General features: G+C 41.4%; 1 long non-coding RNA gene across 1 annotated transcript in view; it reads right to left on the bottom strand.

The window, feature by feature from the left end:
- Positions 1–10,115: 10,115 nt before the first annotated feature.
- LOC112647628 (uncharacterized) overlaps positions 10,116–11,257 on the bottom strand; it is a 28,631-nt gene continuing 27,489 nt past the window's right edge. The window contains exon 3 of the long non-coding RNA XR_003128390.3: positions 10,116–10,563. This is a non-coding gene — a long non-coding RNA (uncharacterized LOC112647628). The remainder of the gene's footprint in view (positions 10,564–11,257) is intronic.

Genomic DNA, 11,257 nt, shown 5'->3' with positions numbered 1-11,257 from the left:
CACATACTATTTCAGATGCTTTATGCATATTAGCTTATAAGACCAGAAAGGGAAAGAAAGAACTAAATATAAAAATCTCAATTTATGTTTGCAAAGTTGAGATGCCAACTCAGAAATGGTTTATGAGAAATAATCCCAATTTTTTCTCAGTCATTTCCTTAATATGTATTATTATACTTCTGAACCTCCAAGGATTATAAAAGTTTTTCTTCCCCCTCTCAATTTGGTACAGGTCTACAATTTGTGTAAAAGATCACACATTCCTTCTGATTTAATAAGATGGACAAAATTGAAGAATCATGAGGGCTCACAGGTAGTTGCTACAATAGTTGGACAAAGTGAATGGAACCATCAGAAGGATGCAGGGTCTTTGATGACTATACAACATTCACAGAGGACTGCATGGTATGATGGCTGGGCCAGGCCAGAGTAGAACTTCCCTGCACATTTTTGTATCGCATTCAAGACCCTCACCCTTCACATTCCCCTCCCGAGGCAGGAAAACTGCTTGGTGGGCTCCCAGTGAGCCCACTAAAATTTCAAAGCAAATTGAGAACTGGAAATGAAAGGTTTTTTATATTGATAATCATATCAAAATAGTAGAGGATATCAGACTATTGTAACAGTGACAAAATAGATGATAGACTGAAGAGGGATGGGGGGCAAGATAAGAGGCCTGCCAAAGACTAGAGTCAACTGAGGAAGACTATGGGAGCTTCAGCAGATCTGACCCCAGGGAGAAATCAGGTCAGCCATAAGGCCCAGGAAAAACAAGATGGCAATTACTAGTCTTGTTCCTCTCTCAGTGAGACTAGAGAAGATTCTAGCAACATGGAATTGGATAAAAAGGCAGCCTTAGAAGGAACAAGTCACACAGACATCTGAGAGGCACATGCTGGCACAATTGAGGTGGTCAGAGCCTCAGGCTTTCCTGCTTGTGTCTATATCTATGACTCAGACTCTCCTCTGGGTGGCTTAGCTCTATGGAGCACCTGATTCACAGAAGAAGCCCCCTCTCAAGGGCCTTGTTGATGGTACAATTCAGGTGGCATTCTGGTAAAGGGGAACAACTGGACAGAGACTAGGGCACCTCTAGTTCTTAAGCTCCCCCACTCCCAACCCCTCCAGGGGAGGGATGGCGTGTCAGTGGTCCTAAGTGAGGTGAGTGGGAATTTCTTTTTTCCTTTCTTGAGTTTGAAGTTCACCAGTATCCGGTCGTTCCCTTCTCAGCATTTCTATAATTGAATCACTCAAGTCTGTTGACACTTTCTGTAAGTTAAAATTCATAACAATTCTGAGAGAAGTATTTCAACTATTTCCAGAAGTTTAAGAAAGGGCCATCTGTCGACTAGAACTATTTGGTGAAACTAAATACCTGCAAAGTTCACGGAGGTAAATAGCAGAGGGAAGGAAGGGGAGGGGGTCAGAGCACGCAGGTGGCAGAGACTCACTGCTCTACCATTTCCTGTTTATAAACCAAAGCCAGCCCTTGGGTTTGGATTGGTCTGCCTTTGCTCACACTCTCCTCTCCAGCTGAATTGTTCTTCTTTCAAATCCAAATATCCAAACCCATGTCATCTCTCATTGCAGAGATGTGAAACTGTGAAATTTTCCTTCTTTTTATAGCTGGAGGTAACCTTTCCTTTCCCAACTGCCCCCAACAATCAGGCTGCTTATTATGAACCATTTAAAGATACTAGCTAACTTCTTAAATTTTTCATTTAGCATCATTACTTACGTACGCATCTGAGCCCACTTCTAGACTGTTATCGCTTTAATATTTATTGAATGAGTATGCTGGAGGTCAAAAGCTTAGGAGGAACTGAAAAAAATATAGAAGGCAATCAGAAAGTTTGCTGAACACATAAATATATAATACATTTAGAATATTAATGAAAACTCACAACATGTGACTACGAAATCTAGTTATATGTCATATACCAAGTAATACTGATCAAATAGAATTGTTCCCATAAATAAAAAAACTATTTCATCATTTAATAAATTGGACCAGCTGAATGACAATGGGAAGAGCACTGAGTTAGGAGCCAGGACAACTGGGGCCTCTGGGTAGCTCAGTGGTTGAGTGTCTGTCTTTGGCTCTTGTTGTGATCCCGGGTCCTGGGATCAAGTCTTGCATTGGGCTCCCCACAAGGAGCCTGCTTCTTCCTCTGCCTATGTCTCTGCCTCTCTGTGTGTCTCATGAATAAATGAAATCTTAAAAAAAAAAAAAAAAAAAAAGAGCCAGGAGAACTAGGTTGCAGACCCTGATCTGTTGTAACTACTTGGATAACTTCAGCCAGTACATTTGACCTCTGACCTTCCTTCCAGTCCCTTTTGAGTAGAATAACATGGTTGGTCCCTCTTGAATAGAATAACATGGTTGGATGAGATGATCTTTAAGGACCCTTAAAGACGCCATGGTTAAGGAATTAGTTCAGTGGATGTTTGGTACATCAACATTGGGGTAATCTGCAAATCCACCATTTTGATTGACCCGTAGAACATTTGGAACAACCATACAAGAACTCCATTGGAGAAAGGCCATGAAAACCTAGTCAGAAGTAAAGACTTCCATAAAATTGACTAAAAATCTGAAAGAATGAGTAAGGACAATCACTCCTTATTAACCTGACACTGAAATGAGCATTCTCTCACAAATATTTGGCATTTGGATGAATTTTTCACTTATTTTCCATCTAACCAGGGTCAGTAATCTTAAGCTAAAAACCACCAGAAACATATCAGTAGATGAATACATTGGGTTATTTCTTGTTGGCAGGGCAGTTCCTAACTACCTATTCCCAGATACCAGGGACTCCTTTTCTCTTTCTCACAAGTAAAGGCTCATTAGATAAATTATTTATTAGCCTAATGGATGGTCCTCATCTTGAAATTAATTGTATGGGCTAATGATAACTATTATGGTTAGATATTTGATAATGCATTCTGGCAAATGAGGTAAACATCTTTACCAAATACTCCCTTATATATATATTCTACAAATCTATGGATTTTGTTTGACTCATGTTCCCTTATGGAGACAAAAAAAATTGAAGTGTAGAGACAGGGTGTCCATTTATTTATTTGTAGAGTCCTGAGGTATGAATTGAATTAATATTGATCCAATTAGATAGTAAGGTGATAAGTACACCTTATAATTTGCTTATTTCAATTAATTAGACCAGGTCAACTGATCAACAATTTGCTTCATTTTCATCATATTTAATTATACTCTCAGTTAAAATAACCAAATCAAAGCCATTGTCCAAATGGTTCGTTCTTCCTGTTGAATATGCACAACCTATTTTTGTTTTATTTCAGTTGTAGACTGAAATTGACAGATCCAGTGCAGCAATGGATGCTTTGCATATTTTTAAACAATCAGCATATCATCTTTAAAATGAATACCACCTCAATTTGTTGCCTTCAGGGACACAATAGTTTATTCAAATGAGAGAAAAATCACAGTTGGCTTCACCTTCTGACAAATTGCCTCATATGTGAAACTTCCCCTTTTTTGTCTGCCCTTAGGTAATATCAATTACATTTCTCCATATCACTCATTCCCTCTACCAATGTGTTCATTTTCTACGGACTCTACTTACTGAGGCACTTCACCCCCTGGTGTTTCTAAGGAAGCCTGAAATTAACACAGCCTTTTCTAATTACTTGATCCTTCCAGACTAAACCATTCCTTTTTGTGTATCCAGAAAACTTTGCACATCTTTATCATCTAATTCCCAAGGGTCTTCTCTCCTCATTAATTCTATTAAGTGACTCCGTTACTCTTCAATTTAAATGGAGACATGCCCTATTATAGGTCTAGACAAATGAAATGTGTGATTCTCTATCCTAAGCACCCCTCACACACACCCCTTGGTTTAATGTGCTTGGCGGGAAAGTTGCTAATGAACAAACTCAAAACATTAATTTTTGTATGAGCCAGTGTTCTCCAGAGAAAAAGAAGCAATAGGATATCTATAGATCCACAGAAGAGAGGAGCTTTAATATAGGAATTGGCTCACATGATCTTGGAAGCAGAGAAGTTCCACAATCTCCCGTCTAGAAACCAGAGAACCAGGAGAGCTGGTGGCATAATTCAGTCTGAGTCTGAAGGTCTGAGGACCAGGAACATCAATGTTGGGAGGCAGGAGAACATAGATGTCCCAACCCAAGCAGATGGCAATTTGCCATGATTCTGCCTTTTTCTTCTACTCAGATTCTCAACAGATTGGCTAATGCCAAGTGCACTGGTGAGCAGAATCTTCTTTACTCAGCCTGCTAATTCAAACGTTAATCTTTTTTGGAAGCCTCCTCACAAATACACCCAGAAATTATGTTTTACCAGCTATCTGGGTATCCCTTAGCCCAGTCAAATTGACACATAAAATTAACCATCACATTTTTGTAAGGGTAAGACAAATTTTTAAAGATTTTATTTATTTATTTGAGAGAGAGAGAGAGAGAGATTGCATGTGCAAGAGAGGCTGAGCAAGAGCAAGAGCAGGGGAAGAGGGAGAAAGAGACAGAGAAGCAGGCTCCCTGCTGAGCAGGGAACCCAGTGCAGGGCTTGATCCCAGGACCCCAAGGTCATGAACTGAGCTAAAGACAGATCCTTAATTGACTGAGCCACCAAGATACCTCAGACTATTCAATTCTTAAGATGAAACAGTAGTAAGTAACTCTCTTTCCTAGTTGAAAACCTAAAGTGGGTTCCTAGGCAGTTTTCCAGTTGAGATCCGGCCCAGTATTCTATGTAGTGTTAAAAAAAAAAAAAAAGTGGAGACCAGCCCTGAAAATCCCCTGAGTGAACAAAGTAAGTTTAGTCATACGAACAAAGCTTACCTTAGCTTATTTTGCAAGATTAACCTGACCTGGGTCATTTCTTGCTTTTGCTTCTGGAAATCACAGGCTAAACTTAACCTGTTTCCCAAGTTTGATATAAGGTAACCACATTGACCAAGTCCCTATCTTTTCAGAAAATTCAAATAGTATAGCCAATCACTGTGAAGAGTAATCACTGCTTTCTTACTATGCAAGCTGCTTTATCACAATATGCCCGAGCCTCATTCCATGTTTTGAGTTCTCCCAGTTGGTAAACTGTCTTTTTGGTGTGTGCACAATAATTGGTGATTCATTGGTTTTACCTCTGTCATTTCTGAACCTTTGACAATAGAAACAGTATAATTTTGTGGAAAGAGCCCAGGAGCCAGAATCAGAAGACTTGAATCCACATTTGTCTTAAGTGTGTGACATTAGCTTTGTCACTTAATATATTTCTGCTAGGATGCCTTTGGCAGGTAGTAATAGCTAACTCTAATTAAACAATAGATTTATCATCTCACTCACTACAAATTATATGAAATGAGCAGGTTCAGGAGTATGGCCCTAGGTTTCTCTGTAGTTTCCTTGGCTTTGCTCTTCTCCAAGTGTTGGGTTTATCCTCATGATGGCAGCAAAATAGCTGCAGTGACTCCAGCCATCACATTTAGATCTAATAACACCCAGAAGCAATACAACAACTGTCTCCTCTGCCTTAAGAACAAGAAAACTTTTTCCCAGCAGCAACTCAGCATGACTAATTGGCCAAAAGGCCATCACAAGCCTCCCTTAAATCAATCACTGGCAGAAAGGATGAGGTTGTGACTATTGGCTTAAACCAATGGAATGAATCTCTGGCTGCATATTAGAATCACCTGGGTAACTTCTAGCACCATGCACAGAGCAAACCTGTGGAGGTGGAATCAGCCATGTTTAAACATTTTTTTTTTCAGGGGATCCCTGGGTGGCTCAGTGGTTTAGCACCTGCCTTCGGCTCAGGGCATGATCCCAGGGTCCTGGAATCGAGTCCCACATGGGGCTCCCTCACAGGGAGACTGCTTTGCTCTCTGCCTCCTTCTCTGAGTCTCTCATGAATAAATAAATAAGATCTTTAAAAAAAATTTTTTTTTCAGATTGCCAATGTCTAGAACCACTGGCTAAGAATGATTAGAACTAGTTCATCAGTTTCTCCTAAATTAAGGATAAGGTAGATTCCTGAACTATACGTTTCTGATAGGCACAAAGAATGGGAAAATAGATTATTAAGGAACTGGTATTATCTGCTCTACTTAAATTTTCAGAGATACATCTGTAAAATAGAAGCCAGTATCTGTTTTATTGGATTATGTGGCCCATTGTGAAATTTGAAATCGATATATTTTTGTATTTGTATGTGTGGTATATGTATATATGTGTGTGTATAAATGGGTTATTATTTATATATACATTCAGCTCAAGGTTCTCTGCCATTTAGCAAAATCAGGTACAAAAATGAGACATTTTTCCATAGATCAAAACACATAGGGAAAAGGTAGAAAAACATATTTTTCCATCTATTTCCAATGGCTGATGGTTCAGCAGTTTTGGAGCTTGACTCCCAGACCAGGGGTTGTCAAACATTAGCTGCAATAGAAACACCTGCTGGGCTTGTTAAAACCTATTGCTGGCCCCACTCCCAGAATTTCTCATTCAGTAGATCAGGTGTGGGGCCTGTTATTTGCATTTGTAATAGGTGTCCAGGTGATGCCCATACTGCTAGCTTGGGTTATTTTGGGAACCCCATGTGAAATTTGTTCTCCCTTAAGATGAATGGTACCCCTCCTGCATTGTTGGTGGGAATGTGAAATGATGCAGCCACTCTGGAAAACTGTGGAGGTTCCTCAAAGAGTTAAAAATAGACCTGCCCTATGACCCAGCAATTGCACTGCTGGGGATTTACCCCAAAGATACAGATGCAATGAAACACCGGGACACCTGCACCCCGATGTTTATAGCAGCAATGTCCACAATAGCCAAACTGTGGAAGGAGTCTCGGTGTCCATCGAAAGATGAATGGATAAAGAAGATGTGGTTTATGTATACAATGGAATATTCCTCAGCCATTAGAAATGACAAATACCCACCATTTGCTTCAACATGGATGGAACTGGAGGGTATTATGCTGAGTGAAATAAGTCAATCGGAGAAAGACAAACACTATATGTTCTCATTCATTTGGGGAATATAAATAATAGTGAAAGGGAATAGAAGGGAAGGGAGAAGAAATGGGTAGGAAATATCAGAAAGGGAGACAGAACATGAAGACTCCTAACTCTGGGAAATGAACTAGGGGTGGTGGAAGAGGAGGAGGGTGGGGGATGGGGGTGAATGGGTGACTGGCACTGAGGGGGGCACTTGACGGGATGAGCACTGGGGGTTATTCTGTATGTTGGCAAATCGAACACCAATAAAAAATAAATTTATTATTTAAAAAAAATGAATGGTACCCAATGTGTGATCCCAGCAGCAACTCCAGCATCCCCTGCATCCCCTGCAACTTGCTAGAGATGCAAATTCCCAGGCCCAACCCCAGACCTTCTGAATCAGAAACACCCCATGGTCTGTGCCTTAATAAGTGAATCTGAAGCTTTCTGATGTTTGAGAACCACTGATCATTCCTGGCTGCGCGTTATAATCATGGGGCATTTACAATAATAATAATAATCATACCTGGGTTTCACTCTTAGACATGTGCTTTTTTGGTTGTTTCTTTTAAACTGCATCTCAAGGATGGGAGCTAACGGGCTAGAGCAGTGCTTCTCAAACTCTTATGAGTTTGGGGATTTTGTTGAAATGCAGATGTTGATGCAGAGCCTGGGGTGAGACTTGAGATTCTGCATTACTAACAGGATCCCTGATACTGTGGCTGATACTACTGCACCACTCTCTCCAGCCACGTTTTGAATGAGGGATCTAGATGTAACAATACTGCCCCCCTGCCTCCCAGCACAATGCTTTGGTGCCTGACACCCAGCTTCTGAGGCCTGGGCTTTATTCCAGATGTCCCTGAGACAGTGTAATCAACAGGGATGCCTTAGAGCCTCTTCTCATCCAGCTCGCAGCTGATTGCTCACCACATCTCCATTCTGTGCTTCTGAGGGCTTCCTTTTAGAATAAAATGGTTGACCAGATACCACTACAGCTGCAGACTTTGTGCTCCATTCAGAATCCTTTCACTGCTAGAAGCAGCCCTGCCCCACCCCATATGACCCTCCCTGCTCCAGATCACTGCCTTTGCTCTCTTTACCCTTCTATACCTGGGCACATGAGCTGTGACTCATACTTAACAAAAAACGGGCATCCCAGATATTCAGTGACCCTAGGGAGTATAATTTCTTTGTGGTATTGTGATGTTGGGATTTAAAAGAAATACATATTTGGTCATTCAGATGACTAAAATATACTTTAGGTACATATTTGGTCTTTGTCCAAAGTTCTGGTCTCCTAAAAGCCTGGGAATTTCCTAAGTGAAAAGAGAGACAAAAGTATCTCTTGTTATGTTAATGAGACGACTTTTGGACCCCACCCAAGGGTGGAGTGTAGTTGCCAGGAGAACCAGTCAGGTAATTAGAGGGTTGGAGGTTTCAGGTCACCCCTCCTGGCCTCCTGGGAGGGGAGAGAAGCAGGAGGTTAAATCAACTACCAATGACCAATGATTTAATCAATCATGACTGTAATAAAGTCTCCATAAAAACCCAAGAAAGATAGGGATCAGAGAGTGTCTGGGTTGGTGAACAGGTGGCAATTTGGGAAGAGTGGCAAGCTCAGAGAGAGCATGGAAGCTCCATGCTCTTTCCCCACACCTTTTTGTAATGAACTCATAATCTAGTGAGTAAAATGTTTCCCTGAGTTTTGTGAGCTGCTCTAGCAAATTCATCAAAACCGAGGAAGGATGGGGCACCTGGGTGGCTCAATGGGTTAAACGTCTGCCTTTGGCTCAGGTCATGATCCCAGGGTCCTCCCTCATGCATGCTCTCTCTCACATGAATAAATAAATAAAATCTTTAAAAAAATTGAGGAAGAGGCCATGGGAACTTCTGATCTGTAGTCAGTGGTTCAGAAACACAGGTAACAATGTGGGATTGAGACTGGTGTCTGAAGGATGGGGTAGGGGCAGTCTTGGACTGAGCCTTTAACCTGTGGATTCTAATGCTCTGTCCCAGTAAATCCTGTCAGAATTGAGTTGAATTCTTAGACACCCTGCTGGTGTCTGAGAACTGTTTGTTCATTTGGGACATGTCCTCAGCATGTTGGAAATTGAGTCTCAGAACAGAAAAGAAGGTACATAAGATGAATCACACTCTTTTACTAGACCCTGGTGCAACCTACTACATTTCTGAGCCTCTCCACAGAGGGAACAATACTGACCTAACATCAGTGGGAAAATGAACATCAGGAGATCATATGGCTTCTGCATTCTGTATATTTATGGATCAGGCATAGGGCTGAACTTCTTTATTTTTCCAACACCGGTATGACATAGGAAATACAGACAAATGTGAGAATTTAGGCAGGGGGTAATTTGTCATTCTCACCATTTTCAGCCACAGATTCTGGGCTGCAATACAACTAGGCTGAAATTTTCAAGGGTCATTAATGCTTCAGCTGCATGGTTGAGCTCACATTAACAGGAGAGATAATCTACAGATAAATCACAGGTGATGATGGGAAAGTCTGCCTTGCTTTCAGGTCTGTGTGGACAGACCTGCTCATCTCTTAGAGACAGACATGGCTAAAACTCTCCATGACAGTGACTCTCCAAGTATGGCTCCAGCAGTATCCAGATCACCTGGGAGCTGGTTAAGGGACCAGCTTAGAGTGACCTTGCTTTAGTAGGCTGGTTATATACGAAGCAGAGCTGAAATCTACTCAAATAAGAAAAAAAATCTTACCTCTACCAGCTACATTCTACTGATTAAAGGCCAAAGGTATGGGGAAACAGTTTAAATAATTAAACTTATTATTTAATGGCATTTTAGTTTCTTCTGAAATTTTCTCAGAGCTCATATCCTTTGGGCATGGTTGACTTGGTCCCACTTGGGTTCCCCTGTGGCCAAAAAATCTGTTGGTTCCCAGAAACTTGTCTCTCCATTCCTCAGCTTCTTCAGCTGGGTCCCCTTGCCCCAAGCCAAGATAGCCTCATGGCAGGCTTGCTAAACTCTGTATTCATTGCTTTCTTCACCTTTTGTTGTGCCCAAGATTGCAAATCCAAGAAACCACCGAGGAGCCAACATCGATGCAAGCGAACGAGGGTTTATTTACAAGCTCGAGCTTGGGTCCAAGTATACCCGACACAGTGGAGCAGGGACTTGGACCCCTGAAGTGGGTTACAGCTGGGTTTCTTATAGGCTGGTCAAGGGGATTTCCAGAGGGGGTGGAGGAATTTCTCAAATTCTGTTTACATTTTGATATGGGGCTTTCAAGGGCATTGAGCTCTGTTCTCATTCTAATAGGGGCTTCCTGCCCTTGGCTTGGGCTCTGTTCTTATTCTAATATGGGGCTTTCTAGGACATTAAGCTGTAAACTGTTTTCTTCCTGTAACTGAAGTAATGTAAAGTTCAGCTCTTATTCACTGGGGCCTGGGATGGCTGTACTTGTGCTAACGCTAAACTTGAGGTGGAATGGCCTTGATTTTCTTCTCAGCCTCCACACTTTGTGCCATCTTCTGGATCTTCTGGTTTCCATGACCATGTTCTGTGGCTGAAAAATAGAGGAAGAAAAATAATTGTCCTTCTGCCCTCCTGGCTTTTGTGGCTGAAGCCCCTCATAATAAAAGACAGATTAACAAGAGAGAAAAAGAAAATAAAAGGAAGTTTAACAAAATGTGTACCTCTATGTACATTGGAGATACCCAGGAAACCTGAGTTAGTCCCCAAAATGGCCCAATCCATCCATTAAATACCATCTTCAGCTAAAGCCAAAAGAAAGATGTTAGCGGGTGGAGAGGCCAGTTATGGGAAGTGACCAGGAAAAGCAGAGTAAACAAGGCAAAAGTTGTGATGTAGATTTAAGTCAGTGCCTTGTGCTCTGACAACAGTTTCTTGTGATTTAGAGTCTTCTTTCTTTTCCCAGAACAGAGAGGGAGACATTCTGGCAAGTGGAAATGTCCCTTATAAATGTAAATTTCCCTTATAAAAGACTAAATTTTACCCTGTTTTCAGAGCTTTTCCTGAGTCTGATGGCTCTCAAAAATAATCAGCTTAAAATTATCCCTGTACCAAAAAGGGGGTATTTTAGGGTGGTGTATTCTGCTCCCCTTTGGCTGCATAAAGGAGCATGGATCTGAAGAGATTTGGTGAGTACTACCTCAATCCTCTCTTCTGTACCCATCACTCAGCCCCCTCTTTGTGACTGTCTTCGCGGCACTCTGTTGGATGTGGCAGTGGGTAGTAAA

The sequence above is a fragment of the Canis lupus genome, chromosome 5 (genome assembly GCF_003254725.2).
Source record: "Canis lupus dingo isolate Sandy chromosome 5, ASM325472v2, whole genome shotgun sequence".
Lineage (NCBI taxonomy): Eukaryota > Metazoa > Chordata > Mammalia > Carnivora > Canidae > Canis > Canis lupus.
Note: the sequence above shows the minus strand (reverse complement) of the source record. Positions and strands in the feature narration are given on the sequence as shown.